Consider the following 18,587-nt stretch of genomic DNA (forward strand, 5'->3'; position numbering starts at 1 on the left):
TTACTATTTATTTACTTGTGTGAGGCACTTGTATTCCATAGCATGCCTATAGAGGTCAGAGAACAAGCCACCCACACTTCATGCCAAGAACTGGGTTCTAGGAATTAAATTCAGGTCATCAGACTTGGAAGCAAAGCCGTTGCCCATTGAGCCATCTCACAGCCCTCTGTGTGGTCCTTGTCCCAGGTATATCTACATTCTGGTCCTTTCCCACTGCCTACTGCTTTGTTCTTATTCCCTTAGAGAGACCTCTTCCTCCTCCTTCTCCTCCTTCTCCTCCTCCTCCTCCTCCTCTTCCTCCTCCTCCTCCTCCTCCTCTTCCTCCTCCTTCTTCTTCCTCCCTACCCTTGGAATTTTTGAAGCCAAGTCTCACCAGAGCATGTAGTTCTCAACCTGTGGGACTCAACATCTTTGACAACCTCCTATCTCTAAAAATACTTACATTATGATTCACAACAGCAAAATTACAGTTATGAAGTAGCAATGAAATGAACTTTGTGGTTTGGGTTACCACAACATGAGGAAGTGCATTAGAAAGGTTGAGAACCACTGCTGTAGAAGCTGTCTGAAAGTCACTGTGTAGACCAGGCTAGACTTGAATTCCTGATCCTCCTGTTTAGCTTCCACATTTCTGGAAAGACAGGCATGAGCTGCAGCACACAGCTAAAGGCAATCTTAATGATGAAGTGATCTGTGAGTGTGAAACAATGTCTCAGCGTGCTCTGGGTAAATTCTTGTCTCTGTCTAATATGTTGATGATGGCAAATGTATCAGGTTTGACTAATTGTGGTTTGCTTGGCCCAGGGAGTGGCCCTAGTAAGAGGTTTGACCTTGTTGGAGTAGGTGTGGCCTTGTTAGAGGAATTGTGTCACTATGGGGATGGGCTTTGAGAGAGCTTCCTCCTAGCTGCCTGAGAGTCAGTATCTCTTAGCTGCAGTCAGATCAAGATGTAGAACTCTCACCTCCTCCAGCACCATGTCTGCCTGGATGCTGCCATACTTCCTCCCGTGATGATAATGGGCTGAACTGCTGAATCTATAAGCCAGCCCCAAATAAATGTCCTTTATAAGAGTTGCCTTGGTCATAGTATCTCTTCACAGTAGTAAAACCTTGAGGTACTAATTCCAATATTTTACTATTTGTTTTGTTTTTGTTCTCCTCAGGTCTCATGCAGTCTGCATCTGATGTACATCCTCATTCTCTACTTTTATTTCCTTGTCTGCCAAAGGAACCCTGGGAATATCATAATAAATTGAATCTGTTCAGCCTTCTACATTCTGAGACACTTTTTGTTCCCAACGGTACAATTAAGCTAAAGGGGGATTGGTCCAGGTTGCCACACTTGGCCAACCACACTAATTTTAAGAAACGGTTTTATTACCATCAGGAATTTTAGGACTGCTGTCTGTGGACATAAATCCCAGATGGTTGGCTTTCTAAGTCAGCTTCTCTAGGGTGGGATCTAGCAACTCTTGATATTGTTGGTCTTGGGATCACCTTTTGAAAACCATTGGCTGGGCATCTGTGTCATGGTCCATAGGACATCATTTCCATTTTGCAATTTGGCTTATAGTTGCCACTGTTTCTTCTGAGGAGGAGTGGCGTGGAAACTTTACTGCTCATTCACTGTAGAATATATTTTAGATCAGAAGTACCATGTCAAGATACCATGACAAGGTCTTGTCATCCAAACTGGGACAGTGTTGAGAAGGATGGAACTACTATTACACCACAGTAGCAGCAGTAAACGGGGACTGTCTGGGACCAACTGGAACAGTCGCCGTTTATATGAGGTGTTTAGTGTGTTTAGAATGGTTATGCATATCAGAGAGGAAAATAAAATCCAAATCCGGAAAAAAATTCCAATATAGTAGGACAATTTTTGCCTTTCTATAATTATGGGAAGCCAATAAATTAACCCATTATTCCGACTGGCTGGTCCCCTGGACTGTGATACTGTATTAAAGGTTCATGATTTACAGCTGGTCACTCAGCAGTGATAATAGGAAGGGCAAGTTCATACTGTTGAGCCCATGAGCCATCCACATCTCAGTAGCTGTAAAAGGTTGTGAGTGAGCTTTGGGGGGAGTAAGGGCATCTGTGCATTGTGCTTACCAAGTACTGATGATCTCTCTCTCTCTCTCTCTCTCTCTCTCTCTCTCTGTGTGTGTGTGTGTGTGTGTGTGTGTGTGTGTGTGTGTGTGGGAGAGAGAGAGAGAGAGAGAGAGAGAGAGAGAGAGAGAGAGAGAGAATTCAGCAGTTCATTTGAGCAATAGTTCGTGACTCATAGCAGGGAGTCCTCAGACAGCGTCTCAAGATGCAGCCAACTAGATTACTCAAGTTCTTCCCATCTTTTTGCTTTGCCATCTTGAATGTCTCATCGTATTTTATCTCATAGTTGCAGGATGCTACTGCTCTTCCTGTCAGCACGTCTTCACACAGGCACAGCTAAAGGCTGAGGTAAGTCCTTCCTATGTTCACTTTAATAACTAGAGACATTCATGGGAATGAAACTTGATGGTGCACTACCAGTCACAGGATGTGAGGGACTGGGACGAAAGGTCATAGTCACAGGTCATAGTGCAAGGGCAGCCTGGACTGCAGGGTGAGTCTGTAGTGAAAGTCACCGCAGCATGGTTCAGTTTTTGAGATCCTAGTTACAGCTTCTGCCACCTCCTGTCTCAAATCCTCTTATTCTCTAAGTTCATGACAATTCAACAAAACCATTTGTGACACCTGTCATACTGTGTCTCCTTTCGGGAAAAAAAAAAAAGCAAAGATGAGGTGTCACTCCATGTTCTACCTACAGGAAGAATTTCAGTCCTCAGTGGAGCAGAAGAGAACTGAGTCAGACCGCTGCAATCTTCCCCCCCCCACCCCCCCTTCTCTCTCTCTCTCTCTCTCTCTCTCTCTCTCTCTCTCTCTCTCTCTCTCTCTCTCTCGGTTCCTGCTTACTACACAAAGCTATAAGCTATGCTAGGTCATTCTTCTCCTTCAGTTAACTGACACGGAAGAAGTATTCGTGAGGAGTCAGTAGTTGCATAAGGGACAAGAGCGGCATGCCCAGAAACCTGAGCAAGATGAGCCATGAGCATGAAACCTGAGCTTGCCAGACAAGCTAGATGCCCTTACTCATATACTGTTTCCATTTTAGATGCGCCTGGCTTTGCAACCAGGTGGATTAGATAGCATCCCACGTATGCCAGGCAGATTATGTTTCCTGGTTGCCTGGTTTTATCAGGTCCCATAGTTAGGAGCTGTTCCACCAAAGAGCGACTGCTCGGTGAAGAAGGGTTGGCTGTGCTCTAACACACTGGTGCTTTCCCAAGCAGAGGCTGTGGGTACTGTGTTTCCACCTTCTCATTTAGCCTTTGAAGGCCGTGAGAGCTATATGGGATGGTTATAGCTTGAACAATCTAAATAGCCTTTCTCTGAGGCCCAAAGCTGTCAGGTCACTGGAGAGAATAGCTGAGGGTCAGAAACAGTTAAACGTGTCATTTCCAAAGTCCAAAAAGAACATCATCCATAGTTTCTAGATTTGGAAACAAACTGCCCTTGACATTGGAGAGGTTCAATGCATGTCATACAACACAACACCCCCCAAGAAAATTCACTGTATTTCCATGGGTTTATTTTTCCCTTTCTGACGCTCCTGGTCTTAATCTAAAAATAACAGCCTCCTCCTGCTGTCTGATCTCATCAGCACATTCTTCTCCGTGCAGCCAGGATGAAGGGACAACCAATTCCTGTAGCACAAAGCACAGAGAGTTGACATAAGCTTAAGTTGAAGAATGCATTTCTATTCTCGAAAGCAAAAGCGAACTGCTTCTGATGTTTGTTTCTCTGTTTACAGAAGCAGCGAGAAAGAAAAGAAAAAAAGGATTGCCCTTCTAAAAGCTGCGATCAGTATTTGCGTGTGCAGAGCACTTTGGGTAAGGGACCGTCATTTGAAGATCTACGTATTTGAAGAACAAACTTCTTTTCGGCTGGGACCACAGTGGTCCCCTGGAATTTTCTTAAGGTTCACCGTTGCCCCTCAGGCAGTTATGGGGGACAGCACCAGAAGTATACCATGACTGTCCTCCAAGATTTCCCAGGGAGGGACTGAAAAATACAACAGTGATTTTGTTTGTGTTTGCGTGCATGCATAGGTGTGTTTACATATTTCTGTGTGACTGATTGTACACATACGTGTATATACGTGTGGAGGCCAGAGAACAACCCGGGGTGCTTAGATGCTCCCTGCTTCGTTTATTTGTTTGTTTGGGTTGATTTTGGTTCTGGGTTTTGTTTTGTTGCTCACAGTATCTCTGTCCTGTGTGTAAGTCAGCTAGTCAACTGGGGCGGCCACCCAGCTAGCCGCAGGAGTCTCCATCTCTCCTTCTCCAGTGCTACGATCATCACACCCAGCTTTTTACACTTGCGTTAGGCATCACACTTGGGACTATATGCTTGTGTGTCAAGCAGTCATTTAACTAACCCATCTCCTCATTTCCACAGTGATGTTTATACTGAAGTGATTCAGAGGCATTGAGCTAGGAGTAAATGTAAGGGCGTTCTAGGCGTGGGAAGCTTAGCAGAGCCCAGCCAGTAAGGCAGGTTAAAAATGAACTGATGTGTGTGTGCCTTTCATCCGAGGATCCGAGACAGCTCCTAGGCGGGTGTGCACCTGCGACACAGGAAGCCCAAAGTAGTGTAGTTAAAACTACCCTCTACAGAAGTATGACAGAGTGCCCCTGGATCCACTGCCTTGTCTGTGAGGTTGAGCTCTTGAACCTTCCTTAAGTTGTTTTTACCATGGTGGCTGTGTTAGGCTTCAGTATATTGGTGATGTCAGAATCCTGTTATTGATCGAGGTCATTTATCCCAATATTGTGCCCAGATACAAGGGCAAATAATGTGGTAATAATGATTCAGGGATGTTTTATAATAATCTGGTAATGTAGTCTTTTCATAATATTATTTGGCTTTTAAGCACCACATTGTCCCAAGAACCATGTGGAAAATTGTAACCTGGACCAGTTGGACCTTCCTCTTAGCCTGGAATGCCAGAACAACTTATGGCATTAAAGTGACAAGAGTATTAAGATACAAACTTAGGCGCTTGCAAAAGTATCACTGGCAAGCCAGCAAGGCAGACTTAAGAGGCCAGCACCAGAGCCTACGGAGTTCAAGAACCACTACTCCTGGAGTGATTTTTAGTATGCAAATAAATTATGTCTACCTGTTTTGATCATTCTTAGCTGCATCATTTAAAGAAGCCTTCCAGAGTGGTTTGAGGACTATGTCATTTTGAATATCACGCCAGTTGCTCTACCACAATTGCTATGGACAACAGGTTGACCTTCACTGACAAGGAGGTGCTGCGTTTCCCACCCTATTACAAATATTGATACAGGGAGATCTTCCAACCACAGACTACAGGGAAGGGAACTCCAACCTAGGAAAAATAACTCTAACAGAGCTTTTGAAAGAACCTGGGCCTCACCCGCACCAACGCAAGTCACAAGCTTTTGGTATAGAAATTGTTTCGATTATTTTTTCCTCCTTCTCCAGGCAGAAGAAAATTTGAGGATAGATTAAATTTTCACATATGATAACCTCACCCAGTCTGCCTTCATCAACTTTTAAATTCTTTTTCTTATATTATAATAAGAAATGTGTGGCTTCTCTGGCTCCTATATATATAGAATGGGCACAATGAACACAGTTCAAGGATTTAAACAACTTCCAATTTAAAGATTTAAAGAAAGAATTTAAACAACTTCCAACTGCTTAAACTAGAACATTAAATCTGTAATCTCTGGGATCCATCTTGACAAACTCTATCTGGCTGTGTTCTAGCTGTGTTCTTCTTTCCTTGGTCCTATACTCTCAAAACCCGTAGCCACATATATTCTTCATGTTTCACCTATATAAATTAGTAATTTTTCAGATTGCTTCAGTGAGCGATCTTCTAAGCCATATGGAGATCTGACTCTGCTGACCGGTTGGGTGATCTTCTGAGATGGTGCATGTGAGTGGTGGATGGGATTGATTTTTCTTGTAAACAACTCTCAGGCAAGAGGTTGAGGAATCCTCAGCTTAGACAAGTACAGCCTCACCAGACACATACATACAAAGACTTATACGGCACTGACAGGCTGCAGCGGAGGGATGCAAATGTGGAGGTTCTGGTGTCTCCCGGTTGCCATGTTCTGTCTTCTTTACAACTTTCCTCAGGTGAGAACCCAAAATGGATCTAGAGTTAGCTACCTAGGCATGGTACATCCCTGTTGCTAGAAGAGAGATGATCTAATCCAGGGTCATGGAATCCAAGAACATCAATTCAGAGTGATTTGCTCCCTGTCTCTGTCTCTGTCTCTCTGTCTCTGTCTGTCTCTCTGTATTTCTGTCTCTGTCTCTCTGTCTCTCTCCCTCTTTCTCTCTCTCTCTGTGTTTCTGTCTGTCTCTCTGTCTCTGTCTCTCTGTCTCTCTACCTCTGTGTTTCTATCTGTTTCTGTCTGTCTCTCTCTCTGTCTCTGTCCCTGTCTGTCTGTCTCTCTCTATATGTGTGTGTATGTATGTGTATGTGTGTTTCTGTCTGTCTCTCTGTTCCCTTTGTCTGTCTGTCTCTTCTCTTCCTTCTCTTCTCTCTCTCTCTCTCTGTGTCTCTGTCTGTCTCTCTGTTCCCTTTGTCTGTCTGTCTCTTCTCTCTGTCTCTCTGTCTCTGTGTGTATGTGTTTCTGTCTGTCTCTGTTTCCTTTGTCTGTCTGTCTCTTCTCTCTGTCTCTCTGTCTCTGTGTGTATGTGTTTCTGTCTGTCTCTGTTCCCTTTGTCTGTCTGTCTCTTCTCTCTGTCTCTCTGTCTCTGTGTGTATGTGTTTCTGTCTGTCTCTGTTCCCTTTGTCTGTCTGTCTCTTCTCTCTGTCTCTCTGTATGTATGTTTCTGTGTTTCTCTGTTCCCTTTGTCTATCTGTCTTTCTCCTCCTCCTCTTCTCTCTCTCTCTCTCTCTCTCTCTCTCTCTCTCTTGCTCTGTTTCTGTCTGTCTCTCTGTTACCTTTGTCTGTCTGTCTCTTCTCTCTGTCTCTCTCTGTCTCTCTCTCTCTCTCTCACTCACACACACACACACACACACAAACACACACACACACACACACAGGCTTATATTTTTCAAAACCTATTTTGATAAGGGTTCTTAAATGTTTCAACCTCCCTTATACCCACTGACCAAATGTAGGGGAGGAAAATGGTTAATAGAGCAAGTAGGGCATGGACCTGGTTAAAAGTACTTCTTTGGGGTGATGCCAATCTCCATGGTCAGCAGTCCAGTCCTCTTGAATCAGCAGCAGTGGTTCAATTCAGAAGAAACCACAAGGTTTCACCAATCAGCACAAGTCTGCTGAAGCAGCAGGAAGCAGCCAGAACACCGTTATCCGTTCTTTGGTGCATAGCAATGATCAATGAGGAGAGCAAGGTGGACCAATGCCAGATCACTATCCACTGTCTGTTGGGTCATTCCTATACTCTTCCAAACATCATGTCCTCTGAGGTGTCTGCCCCAGCAAAACACACATGCCTTCACCAGACAACTTCCAGAAAAACACATATCTGTTCTAAGAAAAACATCCTCTCGTAAGACAGTTTCTAGGAAACATCACGTGACACAACTGAGTCTCCAACGAAACAAGAAATTCCCACTTTACTCTTTCTCATGAAGAACAGGTTTCAAGTTAGAGTTGCTTAGCCTGTCTCTTGTAACACATAAGAAATGGCACCTCTGTACAGGAAGATGGGTTAAATATCTGCATAAAGTAGGGGGTTTCATTAGGAAAGGAGAAAAGAGAATCCTATCTAGTTCCACCTCTACTGTGGGATTACCTCATGTTTAGAAGCTAAGAGCTGTTCTCTTATACCTACTAGTCAGAAAATATGAACTATAACATGACATTCCAGAACATGTGCTCAGTCTTGAAGGCATTAATTAATTTTCATTTTTGAGACAGGGTCTCCAATAGCCCAGGATGCCCTCAGTCTCACTATGTGGCTGAAGATGATCTTGAACTATTGATCTTCCCAATTTCAACTTTCATGTGCTTTCATGTGTTTCCTATGCCCAGATGAAATACATTCCTTTGTTTTTCTTGGTATTGACTCTCCATAGATAGCTAATCTTTGACATAATACAGTTTTTACTTTCTAGTGAAAATACTCTGTTTTATGTCACTTCCTATTTATTCTGAATTGGATAGCGCCTATCAAGTGGTTTCCTCTTATTTTCCTAACTGAAAAATGTTTCCATGCAACTTTTTAGATAGAGAATAGTTCTAAGGAGGGAGGGAGGGAGGGAGAGAGGGAGGGAAGGAAGGAGGGAGGGAGGGAAGGAGGGAGGGAGGGAGGGAGGGAGAGAGAGAGAGAGAGAGAGAGAGAGAGAGAGAGAGAGAGAGATTGCCATAGCTTTAGGTACACACTTTTATATATTTACATTTTCTAAAGCAAGTAAACATTTTGCAACCCTACTGGGTTGAAAATGGTGGTGGGATTTCTTTAGATATTTTCATCAAGAGTCTATTTTCTCACTCCTTAAGCTCAAGCTGACCTTGTGACTTGCTTTGACTGCCTGCCTGCTGCAGACCTATTTGTGACTTCTCACAAGGCCCTCTCAGCTTTGGTTCTGCCTTTATGGAACCCTTAAGCCTGGGGAAAGGTCAGATGCTGTCTTCTAAACAGGCCATGGGAGGAGCAGACATGTTTTCATGGAGTGCCAGCCCCTGTCAACTGGTACCTGGTTGCAGCCGAACCAATACCTTTTTATACCAGAGGAAACAGAGATAAGATTCTTGGCTGAGCCCTCCATAGACTGCTGCCCAAGAACCACAAACAGACGGGTGATATTTTAAACACAAAGTTTTGGGGAAATTTTCATTCCGTAATAGATAACTGATCTCCTAGGCTCACAATCGTCATTGTTTATCTGTGTTCTCTCTCTTTTTATTATGGTGTTAGAGCAGTGCTTCTCAACCTTCTTAAATCTGTGACCCTTTAACACAGTTCCTCATGTTGTGGTAACCCCCAACCATAACATTATTTTTATTTCTACTTCATGACTGTAATTTTCCTACTGTTATGAATCACAATGTAAATATCTGATATACAGGATATCTGATGTATGACCCCTGGGAAAGGGTTGTTGAACCCACAAAGGGGTCACAACCCACAGGTTAAAAACCAACGTGTTTCGTGGGATTTGGGGAAGAAGCAAAACATATTTTTACCCCGTCATATTTAATTAGTAATCAACATTACAGATGAGAAACATTATTTTTAGAAGAACTGTGAAAACTTGACTCTGCTCTTTATGTAGGAAAACTAAAATGAACATTAGACTTGCATAAAAACTGGTAAGTTACTGGGCTGGGAATATGCATCTGTTGGTGGAGTGAGTGTCTACAGTGAGGAGCCCCAGGCTTGATCTCTAGCACCACATAAAACTAGGCAAAGTAGTAGAGAATGGAATTTTTGTTTGTTTGATTTTTTGTGGGGGAGGTGGTTGGTTGATTAGTTTCTTGTTGTTGTTTTGGTTTTGGTTTGGAGTTGGGATTTTTGGTGTTTTGGTTGGTTGGTTGGTTGGTTGGTTGGTTGGTTGGTTGGTTTGGGTTTTCAAGGGAGAGTTTCTCTATGTAGCCCTGGTGGTCCTGGAATTCAACCTGTAGACCAGGCTGGCCTTGAACTCCTAGATCCACTTGCCTTGAGTGCTGGGACTAAAGGGTTGATAGTGAACGTTTTTAATCCCAGCACTCAAGAAGTGGAAGCAAGAGGATCAGCAGTTTGAGGTCATCCTCAGATACATAAAGATTTAGATGTCAGGCTAGGCTGCATGACATCCTATTCCAAAACAAAGAGACAAGTGAATCCATCTCAACGCACACTATAAAATGTGATTTGACATCTAGATTTAAAAGAAAACTGGGGAAATGGGGCTGGAGGGATGGTTCAGCAGTTAGTTAAGGTGAGTGGAACCAAGTTTGGTTTCTAGTCCATGCCATGTAGCTCAGACAGTTTGTAGGTCTCGTACTAGGTAGGAATCCAATGACCCTAACTGCCACAGGCACTAAATTCATGTGCACATACCTACACACACACACACACATTTTAAAAATAAAATGTTTTTAATACTTGAGAGATTGCTCTTTTCCTTCCTGTAGCGTAATACCTAGTCAGCACCTACCCCATGCTACTACACTGTGCCAGACTTAGGATTGGGGTAGAGCTTTGAAAGTAAAGATGGGGAAATGTAGTTTTCATTAACAATAAAACTTTAATCAATTAATTAATTTTTGTTTTATTTTGAGGCAGACTCTTTCTTCGTAGGTCTTGCAAGCTTTGAAGTTGGGATCTTTTTGCCTCTGTCTCCAAATGCTGGGATTTGAGGTAGGTATCACCAAAAATGGCGAAATTAAAGATATATACTGAATTCACCTTCATTTCATTGTTCTTAAGCTCTATTTCATATCTACTGACCCAGGTTTCTTTAAACATTCCATTGATATAACTTAGTAACCCACTATTCTATTTTAAGAGATAAATACAGAAATAAGTAATATTTAGTGTGCAATTTAAATGAACACCCATGTTCCTGGGTATCCTGGGGTTGCCATGACAAAGGCGCTGCGGAAATGTCAAGACATACGTGTCCACCTTCAGGCCCATTGTGAGCTTTGACTCTCAAAATGTGGGAAGAAAACAAAGATGGGCTCAAAAGTTTTCATGGCTCAGGCTCATCCCTCTTCCTTGGGGTCAGGCCTGGATCTTATTAAATCTCATCATTATTATACAATCACCCTAAGAGCTCATACCTACTATAAAATGTTATAAAAACTATTCCTGGCTCTACCCAGCCTCCTGGCTCACCCTGAGAATGATCTAATCGGACTGCGTGATGTGGGATGCTCTGGCCAGCTTCTTCAGCTCCTCCCTGGTGTGGTCATGAAAGAACCAAGAGTGAGGACCAGAGTTCACACGCAGGCCTTTTATTCCATTATTTCTGACACCACAGCCTGCAGATGTTGTCTTATCCTCGTGGCTGTTTTTCACCTTTATCTCCTCCCCCCAGCGTCACTCATTTTCAGTTGTCGTCTTCTGGTCTTTAGGCCTACAGCACTCCCACCTTCAAACATTTCCTTTGCTGCAGCTTGTTCTCTCACAACCTCTCCCATCTCTACTTCTGCTGCCTTCCTTCCCTTTCACTTTCTCCCCGTTCACTTATTCCCTGCTGCCCGATTTTCCTCTCTTCAATTCCGAACATCAGCTGAAAGCTTCCTTGTTGCTAAGCAACCACATCTCCCATCCTCACACTGCTTTCTGCTTTCTACTCTCAGCTCAGAAAGAGAGAGAGAGAGAGAGAGAGAGAGAGAGAGAGAGAGAGAGAGAGAGAGAGGCCTTTCTGGGGTAGAAAAGTCACTAAGAGAACATGTGCGTTCAGTCTTACTGTCTTCGTGCCTGGCAATGTATACTTTTCACACCTTGCCTTTCCTTAATAACCATCATTGCTTCCCCTATTGATAATTTGTTCCATGCCTTGAGATAACACTACAGAAAGCACAAAGCATTCCTCTGAGCTTACACAAATTATAGATGGGGAAAAAGAAATATAATTCTTACCAAGGGAACAATAAAAGAGAAAACGTCCAAAGTTTAACTACAAGGTACGTGAAACACAGAACCACGAAGGCCTCATGAAGGCCTTTTGAATAAACGCTGGACTGAATCCAGCCCTCCCTAGTTGCGTGGCTTTCATTGGAGACCAAGTCGGCCAACCTGTACTGGCTTAATCGTGAGGAAGCTGAGGGTGGTTTGCACAAAATAAAGAGTAAAAACAACGCACGAACTGACTGTGTGGTTTTCTAAAGCTCTGTCCTTCTGCAGCCTTCAATCTGATGTGACATTTGTGTGTTGAAGGCATAATGAGGGTGTGACAGCCCTCCTCACAACATGTTCTCAAGGGATTCCAAAGTCTTCTGGCACATTTAATAATTGAACAGGCACGGTAACTCCATATGTCTAAACACTAGAGCTGAGTAACACATACCCGCATGTTTGAAGAAATCTCCTTTTCACCCTTGCAATACCATAAATAATTTCCCCCCTTGGTGTGAATTCTTTCTCTGTCACTGTGCATTTCTGCAATGCCTGAGAAGCCTTCCTTGTGAAGCCTGCCCCCCTCAGCCCGGCAGTCAGTTGTTTTTGCCCACAGTTAGCACCGCACTAATTGGGGAGTGTTGAGAGCTGTTCGTCTGTAGTCAGAGCCCCTTCTGTGCACACATGACCCAGGACTGAGTCTTGGCCTCTGTAAGAGTGCTCGGGTATTTCATGTAATAAGTGTTTACTAAACTGTTTTACATGTAACAATAATACAGAGGGACTCAAGAGGACATTTCCCTCTTATTATTAATTTGTAGGTTGTGTGTGTGTGTGAGTGCCTGCACCATTTTCGTGTGTGTGTGTGTGTGTGTGTGTGTGTGTGTGTGTGTGTGTGTGTCTGCACTTTGTCCTGTGTGTATTCTATGGTTTTTATGTCTTAAGGTGAGTTCTTCCAGTGAAACATGCATTTGAATTTCCTGTTGTTTTCTACTTTTTATATGTTGCTCTAAACAAAGGAGAATCATGTCAAGATTTTCAGTAGCCTTCCTTCCTTCACTTCTCTTTCAACTCTGTTCTTTTCCTCTTGAGCTGTCAGGCAGCATTGTGTCTAATCACACTTTTACACACTCCTAGGCACTGCATTCCTTTTTTTTCCACCCTGTTTTATCAGGATGGCCTACGGTAGTGGTTCTCAACATGTGCCTTCAGAGTCCCTTGAGGTCAAAAGACCCTTCCACAGGATTCGAATATCAGATATCCTGTATGTCAAATATTTATATCATGATTTATGACAGCAGCAAAAGTACAGTTATAGAGTAGCAGTGAAATAAATTTATGGTTAGGGTGATTGAAGGTTGCAGTGTTAGGAAAGAGGAGAACGACTGGCCCACAGTTTTCCAGTGCTGCCTGTAACGGAAAACCATGCCACCTCACCTAGGAAAGAGATTCACTCCCCACTCGGAACTCAAGCTGTAACATAACCAGGGCCTTGGAAGCATCTCAGTTTTCTTTATCTCCCACAGCGTTTACTCTTCCACCCACTCACGAACCTGTGCCTTCTGCCTCCCAACGTCATGTAGAGTGATCTCATCTAGGAAGCCTGTAGGAGAAGGCATTTCTCGCCAATCCTTCCTCTCTTGTACTTCTCACACCTCTGAGGGGACCCGGAGTCCTTGTGTTCTTTCCTTCTAGTCTCACCATCTCTTATCCCCTTCTACATAGCCAGGAGCCTATGACATCTCTTTCACCCACTCGCCTCACTGTCCCAGTTCTCTTGTCCTCCATTGGCCTGACCAATCCTAAGCCTTGAGTGCGATCATCTTGGCAGTTTCTGGCCCAAGCACAGGCTAGTAAGGCACCTTGAGGAAGACACAACCATGCCCCTGACACCATCCCAGTTCCGTGACACTACACACATAGTTCCCTCCGGCATAGTCTGCCACCCTCCTGTGTCCTGCTGTCACAGGCCTCCTCGTCTGCTCTTCACCAAGCAGTACTCATTGGTCCCTTACTTTAGCAGCATTCGAGGTTCAGTTGATCTCTGCGAGCAAGGCAGACAAGATCTGAGTCCTCAAAGAACTGATGGGCCAGCCCTGAAAATGAAGTTAACATTGTAATTCCAATAGTTCCGGTTGTATATGATTTGAAGAAATAGACAAAAATCCTGCTTTGCTAGTGTCTAGTCATTCTCTCTTAATTTTTAGCATCCCACAAATATAATAAAAAATATTCCCATTTTTAAAAAACTCAGGCACTACAGGAATACTTGGAATAAAAGTAAACTCTTCCGACTTCCCTTTCCATCTAGGAGAGCAACAGTTCTCAACTCGCGGGTTGTGACCTCTTTGGGGGTCAAATGACCCTTTCACAGAACTGTACATCAGACATCCTGCATATCAGATATTTACATTATAATTCATAATGACTGGGAAATTGCAGTTACAAAGTAGCAACAAAAATAATTTTATGGTAGGGGATCACATTTACATGAAGGCCTGTATTAGGGGTGGAAGTATTTTGAAGGTTGAGGACTACCGAACTCGTCTCTCATCCCGCACATGAACGGTTACCAAACAGATCTCATTTCTGTGGGCTTAGCCTCGTGAAAAGCTTTGCAGGCGAATGTGTACACACTTAACGTTGTGCACACTGCATAATTAAACAGTGTGAGGAGTGAAAATAAAAACATCAAAAAGGTGTTCTTTCCTTTGAGTTGGAATAAACCTTATTCTCTATGCAGTAGATCAACTGAACCAACACCTGAGTCTTACACAAAGCTACTTGGCAGTGGCTGTTAAGTGAGATAAGTGACAGGGAATGTCACTGAGCCAGGCACGAAACAAAGAGCGCACTTGCTGACTCATCAGTTTGGGTAGAAATCTCAAGTAAATTCAAACTCCACTATGTACCTTAGTCACAAAATTGTATAGAAAATTGGGAAACGCAACAGATAAAAGCTATAAAGACAGGTTAGGACTCTCAAAGACTTTTGCTAACTAAAACTGCACTTCCCCATCCATCGCCTAAAGTAGCTTTACCTCTTGATCGTGTTTCGAGCGTTATTTAAGTAATATAAGCACTGATAACTTATGTCAAATGCAGGATCGATAGGTAACAAGCCATGGCTTTTGGTATTCCTCAGAACTGAGCCAGAGTTGACTCACCCCGCTTCCCTCCCTCCTGTCTGTCTTTTGAACCAAAGCTGTTTTTATTCCCACAATGCAACAGATAGGTGCGTGATTTGGGATTTTGCAATTATTGCCTGCCTGTTAGATAGTATTTTAAGGTTGATGACAAACAGAAACTATTTCCAGAGGCACATCCAAAATGGAGGGTAGCACTGGGCCATCTGCATTCTCAAATTTATCTTTCTGATTTCAACAATATGTTGAAATAGGTCTATGTGGAACACGTAGATTTAGCTTTTAAAAATGTCTATGTTAGTCCTCAGTATACAGTTGCCATAGCATACCTAACTACTTCCTGTTTACCATTATCTTTGTTATATGCTCCATTGGGGTGTTTGTTCATTTCCCTCTCCAAGTGTAGGAATTCCTATAGGATGCCTGCCTAGACTTAGACTTTTAGATAGAAAGAGATTTAGACCTTTTGCCTTATTTTGTTTTTAATTTAGGGAAAGTATTTCATGTGCTAAAGTAGATTAAGTGTATAAACAGCTAATTCACAGATCAGTAAATATAAGCCTCAAAAAATACACAAAGATATTCAACTCATTAATGGTCAGAAGTAAAGATTAAACAGCTGGCCAAAATATAGTTAATTGCTAGGATGGGGGTGGGTGGGTAATGTGTGGAGATCTCTGTGTGTGTGTTTGTGTCCCTATGTGTCTGTGTGTCTGTGTGATGACCTATGTGTGTTTGTCTGTGTGTTCTTGTGTCTGTGTGTCTGTGTGTGCCTGTGTGTCTCTGTCTGTGTATCTGTGTGCCTATGTGTATGGTGTCTGTGTGATGACCTATGTGTATGTGTCTGTGTGTCTGTGTTTGTGTGTCTGTGTCTATGTGTGTGGTGTCTGTGTGATGACCTATGTGTATGTGTCTGTGTGTCTGTGTCTATGTGTCAGTGTCTATGTATATAGTGTATTTGTGATGATCTATGTATGTTTGTGTGTGTGTGTGTGTGTCTGTATATCTGTGTGTCTGTGTGTGTGTCTGTGTCTGCATCTCTGTGTGACTCAGAGGGTAAAGAGACCTGCCTAACAGCCCAGGTTCAATCTCTAATTCCCATGGCGGAAGGAGAGAGTTGACTCTCGAAAGCTGTCCTCTAGGCTGGGGATTTAGCTCAGTGGTAGAGCGCTTACCTAGGAAGCGCAAGGCCCTGGGTTCGGTCCCCAGCTCCGGAAAAAAAAAAAAAAGAACCAAAAAAAAAAAAAAAAAAGAAAGAAAGCTGTCCTCTGACACAGGTCCCACGATGAGTACACACCTACCCACAATTTTTTAAAACGTAATTAAAATTTGCCTTGCCATGAAACGAAATTATGTTAATAAAAGTCCCAGGCGTTCTAGCAGCACTGGAGACAGACACAGGAGGAACAAGGCTTGTGTGCCAGAGCGAAATGAAGAGAGTTTTGCTTTCTTTTGTTAATTGCCTGGAAATCATAAAAGGATTTTGCTCAAGAAATACACTCTTGGAAGGCCTGTTGACTCAATAAAGACGTGGGAGGGGCTTATAGAAAGGTTTATAAACTTGGATAATTTAAGATCTGGTGTGTCTGGTATGAATAACTCTCTCCTCCCATTCTGTTCTTCCTTACCCTCCCCTCCCTCCCCCTCCCTCGATCTCCATTTCTACCCCCCTCCTTTCACTTCCTAGTCATTTTCAGTAGAGGAAGGACTCCAGTCAAACTGAAGTTCCAAATCCTGTTAACCTCACTTTGACCCTATTATTTCACCATTTAACGATGAGGCAAATGCCATCAGCTCTTAAATCATGAACTTTAAATGCCGAAACATCGTGCTGGGCGTATATTTCAAAGTATGACTATTACACAGGAGAAGGCCAGCCAACATTTAAAAAAAAAAAAAAAAAAAAAAAACTTCCAACAGGCACCGCTTCAGAACCCAGCTAGCCGGGGCCCTCCGGCTGGAGGCTCCCTGGAAGGGTCTCCATCCAAGCTACAGGAGACAGGGACGCCACTCTTATAGAAGAGCAGTGCCCTTGTCCCCACTGTTCCTTAAGGAAAACACATTCGTATGGGTTCTCCTGTGGAAAGCTACGACCTCCGTGAAATAATGAAACGGCTCTCAGAGTCCAAGGAAGGTCTGGCACAGATCATCAAAAACAACTGCAGAGCAACATCTGCCATTCTTTTGCCCATAGCTGTCTGCACCCCAAAGACAGTCCTGCATCTTCCCTGTCCAACAGGAGTTTATTTGCCAAAGCGTAGGGGGTCGGAGTGTGTGTGTGGGGGGGTGAGGGGTGGGCACAAGCTGGCAAGTCCTAGCAAAGGCTGCTCAGCACATGGGTTCCTGGAGCGGGGCCTCTTGGCTTTCTGCTGAGCCAGGCCTCCTCGCCCCTCCCCCCCACTTCCTCCCCACAAAGACAACGTGGAGCCAGGATTAGCTAGAACACACTTGTGGGAGCCCTCAACTGGCCAAGCACCTTTCAGAGCCAGCGATCTGCTTTATGAATAATAGGAAGAGGTTTCCAGCCTGTTCTCTGCTTTCTGAGGAGAACACAGAGCTCACAGGAAGAGCGGAATGACCCTCACTCCTGACACAAAGCAACCCACTCAGAATGCTTTGTTGCAAAGGCCATTTGCCATCTGTTCATTTCCTCGTGGCAGCATTGCGTTTGGGAACCGCAGCAAAAGGCACCCAACAAACCCAGACCGGGGTACCTTCGCGTCCCTCCTAGGAGGTATCGCCCTTAACTTTTCTATCTCCTTTTAAGTTAGGTCATTTTTTTTTAAGACTAGCAAATGACTCACTGGGAATAAAAATAAGTCAGGGTGCAATTCGTCATCATCTTTTAGGAAACGGGGGAAAAAAGGCAAACCCTCCAGAGTTGGAGAAGTAACTCACTCTTTGAAACTCCTCAGGGACGTCTTCAAGGTTTAGGCAGGACATGGGCATGTGGAGGTGAGGCTCAGCTCAGGAGGCAGAGCACCAGCGGCATCATGCATATTCATAGAGGGCAACCTGAGTGGCTGTGCGAGACCGCCGCGTCTGCTTCCTGCACACACACTTTGCATCCACACTGCCAGGAAGCGCCGTGGCCCAGAAGCACCCACTGGCTGCATAACCTGACTCAGAAGCACTGGCAATTTAACTCACTCATCGACTGGAATTTCTCCACGGCTGATGGCAGCCCAAGAAGAACCCATCTGTCAGAGCCATTATTGTGGAGGTGTGAATTTCAAGGCGTTGGCTACAAAAGAAACAAAAAGGAACTCTCTCGATAAAGCCCAGGGCATTCATGAATAAGACTTTAATGGAGAAGTGGGTCAGCAGAGTAGAGACGGGAGAGTAATTGCACTCACTTCAGCCACTCTTCTTAACAGACTTTTTTATAAACAAACAAAGAAACAAAGAAACAAAACCTAGAGAGAGCAGGTTGGTGAGCTCAGGAATCTTTCAGCCGGGTTTAGTGTGACACATACTGGGTTTTTTCATCCATTCACTGAGCAGGGTGGTTTCCAAGGGTTTCATACAGTCCAGGACACTTAAATACAGCAACGAGCAAAGCTCCCCTATCAGGCCCCGCACGGTAGGTAGTGCTTGTGTGTAATTCCAGCATTTAGGCCAGAGGATGAGGAAATCAAGATTATCCTTAGCTACATAGCAAGTTCCAGATCAGCCTGAGCTACCTGAGGTCCTGTCTCAAAAATAAAATCTGCTTTGTCATGTAGCTTAAGACTTCCTGAATGTTTCATTCTCTCGTGTTTGTCTATGGAGGCAGAGTGTCTTAGGAGAGTTTGTTGTTGTTTGTTTGTTTGTTTTATTTGTTTA

The 18,587-nt window shown here is 43.7% G+C and overlaps 1 protein-coding gene across 3 annotated transcripts in view; it reads right to left on the bottom strand.

Annotated features, from left to right (window-relative positions):
• The window catches only part of Cep85l (centrosomal protein 85-like), a 171,069-nt gene extending 153,291 nt beyond the window's left edge, over nt 1–17,778 (bottom strand). For 2 of the 3 annotated variants that reach the window (XM_063278909.1, XM_017601525.3), the window contains exon 1: nt 17,661–17,778. The gene's annotated coding sequence lies outside the window, so the exon portion shown is untranslated. The remainder of the gene's footprint in view (nt 1–17,660) is intronic. The other variant, XM_017601526.3, reaches the window with a different exon arrangement.
• Nucleotides 17,779–18,587: the final 809 nt, after the last annotated feature.

This window comes from Rattus norvegicus, chromosome 20 (assembly GCF_036323735.1).
Source record: "Rattus norvegicus strain BN/NHsdMcwi chromosome 20, GRCr8, whole genome shotgun sequence".
NCBI lineage: Eukaryota > Metazoa > Chordata > Mammalia > Rodentia > Muridae > Rattus > Rattus norvegicus.